This window comes from Galeopterus variegatus, unplaced genomic scaffold, assembly GCF_000696425.1.
Source record: "Galeopterus variegatus unplaced genomic scaffold, G_variegatus-3.0.2 Scaffold4333, whole genome shotgun sequence".
NCBI classification, from domain to species: domain Eukaryota; kingdom Metazoa; phylum Chordata; class Mammalia; order Dermoptera; family Cynocephalidae; genus Galeopterus; species Galeopterus variegatus.
Window position 1 is genome coordinate 2,556 of NW_007730444.1, and position 14,792 is coordinate 17,347.

The 14,792-nt window shown below is 39.6% G+C and overlaps 2 pseudogenes; both read right to left on the reverse strand.

Moving 5' to 3' along the window:
* LOC103602875 overlaps nt 1-547 on the reverse strand; it is a 2,302-nt pseudogene extending 1,755 nt beyond the window's left edge.
* A 9,318-nt stretch (nt 548-9,865) lies between these two features.
* On the reverse strand, nt 9,866-10,514 carry LOC103602876 (annotated as a pseudogene).
* Nucleotides 10,515-14,792: the final 4,278 nt, after the last annotated feature.

The following is a 14,792-nucleotide window of genomic DNA, read 5'->3' on the forward strand; positions in this document are numbered from 1 at the left end:
ATCTCTACATTCTTTCCCCTTCAGTTCCAGTTCTTGTTCCAAATCAAAGCTCAACTTTTCCTTCCATCTCCCAGCTTGATGAAAGTGGATTTAAATTCTTCATCACCTGCTGAGTTTCTATTTCTGTCTTTAGATGGGGGAGTTCTACTTCTTTAGATTGTAGGTGTTCATTCAATAATTTCAAAGATTCAGAGAAGTCTTTATTCATTTTATCTAATTTTCTCTTCAAATTATCTCTATCAATGCAAACTTCATGATAAGCATGATAGGCCTTATTTACTTGTTCTCATCCCACAGAACGGTTTCTTCATCTACTTGAGCTCCTATAAGCTTTTCTTCCAAAAATCACATTCTTTTCTTTAAGGAGTTCCCTTTTTCTGAATCCTTAAATCTTTTTTTGATGACTTCATATGCAGTGACAAGGACAAAATGTGAAGCAACAGACTCACCTCCTGTATATATTGAGACTAGAGTAACTAACTGTATCTCTCTTATGGGTTTTTTCTCGATTTAAAATGCAGATATCTTCTTCTACCAGTCCATCCATGACAGCCTGATGCCAGGCTACATAGGGCTGCCCCCAGAGCCACTGAGTTTCAATTCCCCAATGTTTGGTAACAGACTGAAAACAAACCAGGTCACTAGAAGTCACTACAGGCATCTCCTCAAAGACACTGCTGCTTCTACAGCAAAGGTAGCCGCTATGGGTGCACCACAGAGGGATTTCCATTTCTTTTGCTTTGGCTGCCCCCAGTGGATTGGATGCTTTCCACCAATNAAAAAAACCCAGGGGGAAAAAAAAAAAAAAAAAAAAAAAAAGGGGAAAAGAATTTCAAAAAGAAGGAAAATCTAAGAGAGCTAGCAGATATCCTTAAGTGCACAAACATTTGAATCATGGGTGTTCCAGAAAGGGAAGAGAAAGGAAAAGGCATGGAAAGCCGATTCAAAGATATAATAATGGAAAACTTCCCAGGTATAGGAAGAGGCGTGGACGTTCAGATCCAAGAGGCTCAAAGGTCCTCAAACAGATTCAACCCAAGAAGATCTAAGACACATTATAGTCAAACTGGCAATGCTCAAAGACAAAGAGAGAATCTTAAAAGAAGCAAGAGAACAGTGTCAAGTCACCTACAAGGTGACCCTCTCAGACTAACAGCAGACTTCTCAACAGAAACTCTACAGGACAGAAGAAAATGGGATGATATATTCAAAATACTAAAAGAAAAAACTTCCAGCCAAGAATACTATACCCAGCGAGGCCAGCCTTCAAAAATGAGGGGAAAATAGTATATCTGCCAGACAAACAAAAGCTGTGAGAGTTCACCACCACGTGACCAGCCCTACAAGAAATCCTGTATCTGGAGTGCAAAGAACAATAATCAATATCACAAATAAGAAAGAACAAAAGCCACTGGTAGAAAAAAATGCAAATGGAAAACACAAAGAAACAATCTCACTACCACAAAAAAACATAATGACAATGTAGTAATGCCCCTGCTTTATTCATGATTTTAGTAATTTTGTTCTTCTCTCTTTTTTTCTTGCTCAGTCTAGGTCTAGTTAAGGGTTTGCAAATTTTGTCGATCTTTTAAAAGAATCAGCTTTTGGTTTTGTTAATTTTCTCTACTGTCTTTTAATTCCCTATTTCATATATTTCCGTTGTAATCTTTGTTATTTCCTACTTATATTTGCTTCTGATTTAGTTTGCTTTTCTTTTTCTATTTTTCTAAGGTAGAAGTTTACATTACTGATTTGAGATTTTTCTTATTTTTAATATAGGTGTTTATAAGTATAAATTTTCCTCTAAACACCGCATGAGTCCTCGATCCTACAAATTTTCATAAGAAGCACTTTGATGTTTATCTCAAAGTACTCTCTAATTTCCCTGTGATTTTTCTTTTTACCCACTGTTTATTTAGGAGAGTGTTTAATTTCCACACATTTGTGAATTTTCTCTAAATTTCCTTCTGTCATTGTGGTCAGAGAACATAGTTTCTATGATCTTAGTCTTTCTAAATGTATTAAGACTTGTTTTATGGCCAAAAATCAAAATTAAATTAAATTTAAAAATAAAATAAAATGAGTTTTTAAATCTTTCCTGTCCTTTGTTAATTACTTTAGCTAATAAATCATTGGTCTTCCTAAATATTTTCTCACTGACTTCAATTTAAAATGCTTCAGTGTAGAAGCATTCTAAAATGGATTGCTTTTGTACAACCATATAAATTTCTAAAAACCAAGAAACTATACTGACAATGGGTGAATTATATGTAAATTATACCTATTAAAGCTGTTTAAAGTGAAAACAAGAAAGAAAATATTTAAGAGATAATTTCAACTGTTAAAACTTATTTATGAAACAATGACTGATAAAAACCATGAGCTGGATCATCCATGCCCTCGTGTAGACATATATATATGTACACACACTGAAATTAACTGAAAATAAGGCAGAGTGTCTCAATGACCTATTTTTAGAATGGTTTTACTTATGAGCATTTCAGCATATATGGGACAATAAATGTATAAACTGTAGTTAATTGAGTTCATCAACATGTCTCTGCATTACTTTTCTACATTAGACTTGCAAAGGAATGGCACAAATATGCAAATTTACATACCATGAGTACATGGGATTCACACCTGGAAGACAGAGGTGGTTCAGCATAAGAAAGTCAATTAATATAACATACCACATTGATGTAATCAGTGACAAAAACCACATGATCATCTCAATTGATGTAGAAAAAGTATTGAACAAAATTCAACATCCTTTCTTGATAAAAATACGAAAAAACTAAGAATAGATGAAAACCTCAGGACACAATTTGGCAAGGATTTCTTGGATATAACATCAAAAGTACAGGCAAGAAAAACAAAAACACACACACAGGACTACATCCATCTTAAAAACTTCTGTGCATCAATGGAAAACAATCAAAAAAGGGAAAAGGCAATCTACAGAATGGAAGAAAAGATTTGCAAATCATAGGCACTAATTTAATATCCAGATAGCAGAAGGAACTACTGCACCTCAACAAGAAAAAACTAACCCAATTAAAGAATGGGACAAGGACATGAATATACAGGACTCCAAAGACAATAAACAGCCAACAAACACATGGAAAGATGCTCACCATCACTAACTGTAAGACATATGCCAATAAACATCACCTTACACCCATTAGGATGGCCATTATCAAGAGAACAGAAAATAGCAAGTACTGGAAAGGATGTGAAGAAATTAGAACTCTTGTGTAACATTGGTGGGAATGTAAAATGGTGCCTCCATTATGGAATTAAGGATAAAGGTTACTCAAAAAATTAAAAATAAAATTTCCACATGATCCAGCAATCCCTCTTCTGGGTATATATATTAAAGAACTGAAAGCACCCTCTTGAAGAGATATTTCCAAACCCATGATCACCACAGCATTCATTATACATGATAGCCAAGAAGAGGAAACAACCAACATCCCTATCAAAAGATAAACAGAAAGAGAAAATATGGTATATACATGCCATGGAATATTATTCAACCTTAGAAAGGAAGGAAATCCTGTCACATACTGTAACATGGATGAACCTTTAGGACATTGTGCTAAGGGAAATAAACTAGGCACAAAAAGACAAATACTGTTTGATTCCACTGCAATAGAATACCTAAAATGGTTGACAAAGTTTACAGAAAGGTCACAGGACTTAGTGTTTATTAGGTATACAGTTTCAATTTTGCAAAATAAAAAAGTTCCAGAGATACATTGCAGAGTAATGTGAATATAACTAACATTACTGAACTGTAAACACACAAACAAACTTCACTGAAAGACACAGCAAAGACATGATCAAAGACCCGCAAACCCAATTCTTATTGGAAGATATGGTAATATAAAGACCTCTGTGACTAGAAATCCAGAGCTATTCAAACACAAAAGAATTATGTGGAATTTCAATAAAATTTGGGTCATATCAAAGTAGAACCAACATAATTTTGAAAAGAAAAAGAAACTGGAGGGGTTTGCCCAATTACATATGAATCTCTTATGCTATATATTACTTCAAACTTTAAAATTAATCTAATGAAAAACTTACAGTAAGGTATACACAAAAATTCAAATTAAGCACACAATTAAACAAAATTTTAAACGATAAAACTTTAAAGCTAAATGAAATATAGTATTTTGTAAGCACACACTAAAAAGACAAAACAAACGCACAACAAAAAATGAGACATGAAGAAAAGAAGACTTCTGTTTCACACATTTAAAAAAACATTTAATCTAAAAGAAGATAACAGGACATATATAAAGAATTCAACCACAGAATACAAGATAACTCCTAAAATGAATGAAAGAAAAATAGAGCAAGCTATAGAAATCTATTGAATAATACACACCCCCACAAAATAATGAAATCTCTGCAGACTCATAAGAAACTAGAAAATGGAAATAAAGGGTGTCATTTTCCCTAGATTTTCAAAATATAAAAAGAACATAGGAGCAACTTAGCAAATTATGTTTAAATGAGGGAGGAATCTCATGTGTTCCTGGTGGGAGAGCGTTTCTTTACAGCTGGGGGTAGGGGAGATTCAGGCCAAGATCGAACAAAACAGATAATGCACCACCCTACAAGAAGCAATCACTTTCAATTGCCCAACCTGGAGGAACCCTCAGATATCTGTAGTAATGTAGGCAAGCTCAGGCAGCCGCTGTGGCATTCTTTAGAATGGTGAAAAATTGTAAAGGATGCCTATGTTTTCATTCACAGATGCTCCAAAGAGGGAGTTAAACAGCAAGCTATCCAGAGTGAAATAAGATGGCAGAATGGATAAGCCCCAGCATCCATCTCCCCACAACTCACACCTATTAAAAAGCAAACCCTGCCACTCTGGGGGAGCTCGGGGTAAGAGGAGGAGAGACCCATGGAGTTCATGAAGGTGTGAGAGTCAGCAGGGAGAGGAGGTGGGCCCGCTCTGAACATTCCAAGCCTCTACTGCTTCCAGGCTACTGTAATATGAGGCAGGAAGCAGCAACAGCAGCAGCATCACATGGAGCAGCTACCAGGAGACAGCAAAGATGCAGCAGTGCCCTTTATGAGAAACTACTTGGAGTCTTCAAGGGAGAAGAGTCCTTTGGAGTGCACCATTCCAACTGGCAAGGTTCCCCTGGACCCACATAGGAGCAAGAAGCTGTCGACTGGAAGGAGTCACCCAGAGGTTGGTGAGTCATCATGAGGGACTCATGTATGGATGGCCTGCCCCACAGGAAACATTTGGAGTGTGCGAGCATGGGAGGCTGACCCAACAGGGGAACATTGGGGAGCGGTGTAAACAGGTCATCTGCCTTCCAATCAGCACTGGTGCCACTCAGTGGAGGCCAGTAAAGATGACAGAACTGCACGTTGTGCAGTTTGTGGGGAAGACTACACAGTTCCAGACTGGGATTTCCACATAGCCTAGAAGTGTCAGTGGTGACCTCACAAGATCCAGAAGTGGCTAAAAGGCCAAAGTTTTAGTCAGAGTTCTCTATAGAGACAGAATCAATAGGATATGTTATAAATACATGAGAGAGGATTTATTAGGGGAATTAGCTCACATGACTGTGAAGAAAAGTCCCATGACAGGCCATCTGCAAACTGGATGCCAGTAGCATGGCTCAGTCCAAGTCTGAAGGCCTCAAAACCAGGGAAGCCAATGGCATCCTTGATGTAAGTCCTGGAACCCAAAAGCTGAAGGATCTCAAGCTATGATGTCCACAGACAGAGAGCAGAGTGTATCCCAGCCCCAAGTGGATAGAGATATTCCCCTTTTTTCTGTATTTTGTTCTCTCCAGGCCCCCAGTGGGTTGGATGGTTCCCACCCACATTGAGGGAAGATCTTTCCTACCCAGTCCGCTTGGGCTTTCATGCTAATCTCTTCTGGAAACACCCTCATGGACACACCCAAAACGAAACTAGGTTTCTTGGCATTCCTTAATCTAATCAAGTTGACACCTAGAATTAATCTTCACAAGTCTGCCCCTTGTCAACTTGATGTCCATACAATCTTCTTAAATCATACTTAATCTTCAAATGGAACAATAATATAATAGTTTCACCTAACGTGATTCAACTATCCAGTGTACAACCAAAAACACATAAATCCCTTTCACCAAAGACAAGGTAAAGTCCTCAGGTGATATTTACCCTTCTCTCAGTAATAACCCATGACTTAAATGCAAATACTATGATATAAAGTTAACAATATTTAAATGCTGATGTAAAGTCAGTAAGTCTCATGGTACATGATAAAGAATAAGAGGAACAAAAACAAAGATAATTGTTTAATATATGTACAATACATACAGAGACATATTCTTAACTAAATATGGAGGACAATTACAATCTTCATTTGTGTAATTGGTCATGTAGTCAAAGCTGGTATTTATAACTACCTTCTTCTGCTACCCATTCTGTATGCCACTCTGAACATTTACCTGGCCAAGTGACCTAAACCTTCATTCCTGAAGAGTCTGGGCCATTTGTAGTCATGCCTGGATTTGGTTGTTGTAATTTTCTATTGGCTTTAATCACAGGGCATGGTAGTACTAAGAGATGCCCTAAAGGATCTCCTGTATTCCAGACATAATCTTCCTTCCTTCCATTGTGAAGTAGTACTCCAACTTCCCCTTGGTAGTTTGGGTCAATCACCCCAGCCAACAGCATAACTCCTTTCTCAGCCTGCTGAATCAGAGGTAAGAGGAATGCAAAATGACCAAGTGGCAGCCTTAACTTCTAGTTCAATGAGATCATTTTTGTGTCTCCTGATGGAAGCATTCCTCCCTCTGGAACCAAGACCTCTACACCAGCAGAGCATAAAGTCCCGGGCACAGGAACCAAAAGTTTTGTTAGTGGGTCACTAGGGGTAATAGTGAGTGGTGCCACTTCCGTTTACACCCCTTGATTCCTGGACCCATGAGTCCTGGCTGTGGGCGAAACAGTACCATATATTGGGTGCTGATTTAGAGCATATACAGCCTTCTGGAGAAACTTCTCCCACCCCTGCAAGGTACTGTCACCTAGCTGGCACTGTAACTATGACTTTAAAAACAATTCTATCAGCCCAGCTGCTTCAGGATGATGGGGAACATGGTAAGACCAGTGAATTCCATGAGCATGAGCCCATTGCCACATTCCTTTAGCTGTAAAGTGAGTTCCTTGGTCAGAAGCAATGGTGCTGGAATACCATGACAGTGAATAAGGTATTTCGTGAGTCCATGGATGGTAGCTTTGGCAGAAGCATTTTGTGCTGGGAAGGCAAATCCATATCCAGTAAGTGTCTATTCCAGTAAGGACAAAATGCCTCCTCTTCCATGATGGAAGTGGTCCAATGTAATCAACCTGCCACCAGGTGGCTGGCTCATCACCCTGGGGAATGGTGCCATATTGGGAGCTCAGTGTTGGTCTCTGCTGCTGGCAGATTGGGCACTCAGTGGTTGCTGTAGCCTGGTTGGCGTTGGTGACCAGAAGTCCATGTTGCATAACCTCCATCCCTGCCACCATGGTCACTTTTCTCATGAGCCCACTGGGCAATGACAGCAGTGGCTGGAGAAAGAGGCTGACTAGAATCCACAGAATAAGTCATCCTATCAACCTGATTATTAAAGTCCTTGATAGAGTTGGATGTGTTGCCCCTGCCAAAAGTCATATGAAAATCTGATCCCCAATGTGGCAGTGTTGGAAGCTGACTCATGGGGGCAGATCCCTCATGAATGTAATGATGCTCTCCCTGGAGGGTGGAGGTCATGAGTGAGATCTCGCTCTATTAGTTCCCACAAGAGCTGGTTGTTTAAAAGACCCTGGCACCTCTTATCTCTCTCTCTCTTGCTTCCTCTCACCACGAGATCTGCTTGTACCCTCCAGCTGCCTGCCGCTTTCCGCCATGAGTAGAAGCAGCCTGAGGCCGGCACCAGATGCAGCTGTCCCAGAATCGTAAGCCAAATAAACCTCTATTCCTTATAAATTACCCAGTCTCAGGTATTCTGTTACAGCAACACAAAACGGACTAAAACAGTCCTCCTCTGCCGAGGTCACCCTTTAATGGACATTCACATGGGAAACAAATATCTTCACATCCTTTTTCCACTCAGAGAGGTCTATCCCCATTCCTCTTACCCAAATTTCCTTCTCACCAACTTTCCAATCATGTTTCTTCCAAGTCCCTGACCATCCAGCCAAACCATCAGCTACAGCCCATGAATTGGTATACAGTCACACATTTAGCCATTTCTCCTTCTAAGCAAAGTGCACAACCAGGTGCACTGCCCAAAGTTCTGCCCATTGAAAATTCCCTTCACCACTGTCCTTCAGGGATGTCCAAAAAAGTGCCTGTAGTGCTGCAGCTGTCCACTTTCAGGTGGTGTCTGCATATCCTGCAGAACCATCTGTAAACCAGATACTAACCTTCTCTTCCTCTGACAACTGATCATAGGGAACTCCCCATGAGGCCACAGCTTCAGGCTGGGGGAGAGAAGGCAGTGTAGCAGAAGGAAGAACCATGGCCATTTGGGCCACTTCTTCATATAACTTACTTGTGACTTCAGGACCTGCTTGGCACAATCACATATATACCATTTCTATTTGATGGCTGAGTTGCTACTGTGCATGCTCAAACCTATGGCTTGCTGGGTCAGATAACATTCAGTTCATGATGGGTAGCTCAGGTCACAAAGTAATTTGGGGACCAACAGCCAAGTGTTCAGTTTCTACTAAGGCCCAGTAGCAGGCCAAGAGCTGTTCTTAAAAGGAGTAGTTACCTGGAGATGACGGCAAGGTCTTGTGTCAAAATCCTAATGGTCTCCACTGTGATTAATCCATAGGGGCCTGCCAAAGGCTCCAAACAGCATGCCTATCTGCCACTGACACCTCAAGGACCACTGGTTCTGCTGTGTCATATGGCCCAAGGGGCAGAGCAGCTTGCACAGCAGCCTGAACCTGTTGCAGAGCCTTCTGTTCTGGGCCCCACTCAAAACCAGCAGCCTTTTGGGTCACTTGGTAAATGGGCCAGAGTAACACACCCAAATGAGAAATGTGTTCCTTCCAAAATTCAAATAGGCCCACTAGGCACTGGGCCTCTTTCTTGGTTGTAGGAGGGGCCAGATAAACCAAGTTATCCTTCACCTTAGAAAGGATATCTTGACATACCCCACCACCACTGAACCCCTAGAAATTTAACTAGGTAGAAGGCACCTGAATTTTAGTCAGAATTATTTCCCATCCTCTGACATGTAAATGTCTTACCAATAAGTCCAGAGTAGCATCTACTTCATGCTCACTATGTCCAATCAGCATAATGTCATCAGTGTAATGGACCAGTGTAACATTTTATGGAAAGGAAAGGTGATCAAGATCCCTGTGAACTAAATAGTGACACAGGACTGGAGCATTTGTATACCCCTGAGGTAGTACAGCCTTGCCAGCTGAAAACAAACTGCTTCTAGTGGCCTCATGGACAGGAATAGAGAAAAAGGTACTTGCCATATCAATAGCTGTGTGCTAGATACATGGAGATGTGTTCTGTTCAAGCAATTTAATCATATCTGGTACTGCAGCTGAAATCGAAGTCATCACTCAGTTAAGCCTATGATAATCCACGGTCATTTTCTAGGATTCATCTCACTTCTTCATGGGCCAAATAGGAGAGATGAATGGGGATATAGTGGGAATTACCACCCCTGCCTCTTTCAAGACCTTGATAGTAGCAAGATCCTCAGTCCACAGGTCAGAGAACCAACATGGGGATTCTACCAGCTGCTAAGTATGTCATTCCAATTATGCATGCTGCTTGTTCTATTGTTTTATTCCATATTTCAAAAGTGTGGGTCATAACTCAAAAAATTTCATGATCACATAAAATGCTTAGTCTTTGGAGATCTCTGCTCTTCAGATTGTCTTCCTGAGACGGATTTTTTGTTTGGCTTTTTGCAGCTCTACTTTGAGATCTCTACATTCTTTCCCCTTCAGTTCCAGTTCTTGTTCCAAATCAAAGCTCAACTTTTCCATCTCCCAGCTTGATGAACGTGGATTTAAATTCTTCATCACCTGCTGAGTTTCCATTTATGTCTTTAGCTGGGGGAGTTCTACTTCTTTAGATTGCAGGTGTTCATTCAATAATTTCAAAGATTCAGAGGAGTCTTTATTCATTTTATCTAATTTTCTCTTCAAATTATCTCTATCAATGCAAACCTCATGATATGCATGATAGGCCTTATCTACTTGTTCTCATCCCACAGAACGGTTTCTTCATCTAATTGAGCTCCTATAAGCTTTCCTTCCAAAAATGTTATTCTTTTCTTTAAGGAGTTCTCTTTTTCTGAATCCTTAAATCCTTTTTTGATGACTTCATATGCAGTGACAAGTACAAAATGTGAAACAATAGACTCACCTCCTGAATATATTGAGACTAGAGTAACTGTATCTCTCTTATGGGCTTTTTCACGATTTAAAATGCAGATATCTTCTTCTACCAGTCCATCCATGACAGCCTGATGCCAGGCTACATAGGGCTGCATCCAGAGCCACTGAGTTTCAATTCCCCAATGTTTGGTAACAGACTGAAAACAAACCAGGTCACTAGAGGTCACTACAGGCATCTCCTCAAAGACACTGCTGCTTCTACAGCAAAGGTAGCCGCTATGGGTGCACCAAAGAGGGATTTCCATTTCTTTTGCTTTGGCTGCCCCCAGTGGATTGGATGCTTTCCACCCATATGGAGGGTGGATCTTTCTCACCTAGTCCACTCAGGCTCTCATGCTAATCTCTTCTGGACACACCTTCATGGACACACCTAAAAACATAGCTTTACCAGTTTTCTCAGTATTCCTTAATCTAATCAAGTTGACATCTACAATTAACCTCATAGCCAACAATTAAAATCTGATCCATACAAAAATTCCCCAGACTGAATATCAGCAGCGAAGCAGCAACTTAGCTCAAGCACAGAATTCAAGTTCTGGTCCACACAGGAAGTTCCCCCAGTTTGGGAATTACCATAAAACAGCAAAATTGTTCCAGTGCAGAGTTTAACTGCTGGTGGTAGCTAATAATCCAACACAGAACAGAAAAAGCCACAGACAAGAGACAGAGCTGTGATATTAACCAGTAAAGGTGTAACAAAAGCAAAGAACACCTGCAAAACCAGTAACAGGAAGCAGTTTCCTCAAATGCCCAGAAATCAACATAAAGATACAAAGATTGAGAAAGAACAGAGAAATATAACACAAGCAAAGGAAACAAAGCAGCAGTGATGGACCCAGAAGCACAGTATATTTATGAAATATCTGACAGAGAATTCAGAATAACCCTCTTGAGGATGTTTAGGGAGTCGAAAGAAAATACAGATAGAAAAAAAATGATATCTGGAAACAATACAAACGCAGAACAAGAAACTTGACAAAGGAGTAGAATCAACTAAAATAAAAGAGAAATTCTAGAAATAGAGAATACATTATCTGACCTGAAAAACTCAATAGAAAGCTCCAACAGCAGACTTAATCAAATAGAGGAAAGAGTCACTGACGTTGAAGATGAAATTCTCTATTCAGAGTTGCAAAAAGAAAAAAGAACAAGAAAAAATAAAACAGAAATACAGCAAATATGGGATTCCCTCAGAGAAATAACCTACGCATAATCAGCTTACTCAAAGGAGAGAAAAAAGGAAGAGACCTGGAAAGCATATCCAAGAAAATAATGACTGAAAATTTCCAAAGTATAGAGAAAAATGACAGTATCCAGGTATAGGAAGCTCAGAGATCATCAGTCAAATTCAATCCAAGGAGGAACACCCCAAGGCACACACATCATAATCAATTTATTAAAAACCAAACACAAAGAGAGAATACTAAAAGCAGCAAGAGAAAAAGAACGCATAATATTCAGTGGAACCCCAATATGCTTCTTAGAGAATTTCTCAGTAGAAACCCTACACACCAGAAGAGAATGGGATGATATATTCAAAGTGCTGAAGAAAAAACATGGTAAGCCAAGAATTCCATATCTAGCAAAAGTAAGCTTCAAATATGAACGAGAAAGAAAGTCTTTCCCAGACAAACAGAAGTAAAGGGAATTCATCAAAACTAGACATGCCTTGCAAGAAATCTAAAGGGAGTACTACAATCTGAAAGAGAGCCCTAAAGAGTTGAAAGAAAACATCTGAAGGTACATGACTCATTAGTAAAGTAAAGTAAGTACAACGACAACCTCAGAATATTCCACTGTTGTAAGGACAGTAAATAAACCACTTATATACTAAGTATGAAGACTGAAGGGCACAATTAACAAAATAATAACAAATATAACAACTGTATAAAAGATAAGCAATAGTAAAAGATGTAACTTGAAACAGCAAAATGTCAAAAAGTGAGATGAAATGATACCAAAGCATAGAGGTGGCTTTTCTTTTCTTTTTTCTTAATGTCAAAGTCACCTTGTTATTAATCTAAAATAATCTGTTATAACTATAACATGTGTTTGGTAGGCCTCATTGTAACCATGATACAAATATGTATAAGAGACATCTTAAAAATAAATAGCAAGAAACCAAAATATACTGCCGGAGAAAACCATGTAACCACAAAGGAAGACAGTAAGACCAGAAAAGAGTAACACAACAAAGTCATAATATGGCAGTAACAAGTCCCTATATATCAACTGTAACTCTAAATGTAAATGAATTAAATGTCCCAGTTAATAGAGATAGAGTGGCTGAATGCATAACAAAACAAGAACCAACAATATGCTGCCTATAAGAAACTCACTTCACCTGTAAGGACACACATCAACTGAAAGTGAATGGATGAAAAAAGGTATTTCATGCAAATGGAAACCAAAAACAGAGCAAGATAGGTATACTTATATTAGATACAACAGACTTTCAATCAAGGAAATTTACAAAAAACAAATAAGGAAGTTCATTACATCATAATAAAGGGATCAAGTCGACAAGAGGATAAAACAATTCTAAATACATACAGGGCCGGCCCGGTGGCGCACTGGATAAGTGCCTCGCTTGGGAAGCGCGGCAGCGCTCCCGCCCGAGGGTTCGGATCCCACATACAGACCGGTTCCCGCTCACTGGCTGAGCGAGGCACGGGAGCAACACCGAGGGTTGCAATTCCGTTGCCGGTCCCCAGTCCGGTACGGGGGCAACACTGAGGGTTGCGATCCGTTGCCGGACACGGAAAAAGACAAAAGACAAAAAAATAAATAAACAAATAAATAAATAAATACACACCCAACACCAGAGCACCCATTTACATAAAGCAATTACTATTAGACTTAGTGGGAAAGACAGACTCAAACACAATAATACTTGGAGACTTTAACACCCCACTTTCAGCAAAGGACAGATCATCCAGACAGAAAATTAACCAGGAAACATCAGAATTAATCTCTACCCTAGGTTGACTAGATCTAATGAACATTTGTAGAATATTTCACCCAACACTTGCACAATGTACATTCTTCTCAGCAGCACATGGAACATTCTCTAGAAGAGACCATATGTTAGGTCACAAAACATGTCTAAACAAGTTTTTTTTAAATTGATATCATATCACCTACCTTGTCAAACCACAATGGAATAAAACTAGAAATCAACAACAAAAGGAACACTAGAAACCAAAAAAATACATGGAAATTAAACAACATTCTCCTAAACAACAAATGGGTCAAAGAAGAAATCAAAAGGGAAATTTTAAAACTCCTGGAAACTGGGGCCGGCCCGGTGGCACACAACTATAGTGCGCTGCTTGGGAAGCATGGTGGCGCTCCCGCCGAGGGTTCGGATCCCGAATGCGGACCGGCTGCTCGCTGGCTGAGCGGGGAGCGGGAGCGACACCGAGGGTTGCGATCCCGTGGCCAGTCCCGGTCTGGTGCGGGCGCGACACTGAGGGTTGCGATCCGTTGCCGGTCACGAAAAAAGACAAAAAGGAAAAAAAAACCAAAAACTCCTGGAAACAATGAAAACGTACACAGACAACCTCAGAATACTCCACTGAAACTGAAATGAAAATGAAAACACAACATACCAGAAACTGTAGGACACAGCGAAAGCAGTTCTAAGAGGGACACTTATAGCGATAAATGCCTACCTCTAAAAAGAAGAAAGAGTTTCAATAACCTAACGTTATACCTCAAGGAACCAGAAAAGCAAGAACAAACCAAACCCAAAATCAGTAGAAGGAGAGAAATAACAAAGGTGAGAGCAGAAATAAATGAATTAGATATTTTTAAATAATCAAAAATATTGATGAAAAAAACAGTTGGTTTTTCAATATGATAAGCAAAATTGATATACCTTTATTTATTTATTTATTTATTTTAAAGATGACCGGTAAGGGGATCTTAACCCTTGACTTGGTGTTGTCAGCACCACGCTCACCCAGTGAGCTAACCAGCCATCCCTATATGGGATCCGAACCCGGGGCCTTGGTGTTATCAGCACTGCACTCTCCCAAGTGAGCCACGGGCCAGCCCAGAATATAATATACCTTTAGCTAGACTACCAAAGAAAATGATAAAGAAGACTCAAATAAATAAAATCAGAAATTAAAAAGGTGACATTACAACTGATACCACAGAAAATGAAAAGATCATAGAAGACTACTTTGAACAACTATATGCAAATGAACTGGAAACCTAGAAGAAATGGATAACTTCTTGGACACACATAACTCACAAACGTCAATACATGAAGAACTAGGGGCCGGCCCGTGGCTCACTCGGTAGAGTGCGGTGCTGATAACACCAAGGCCCCG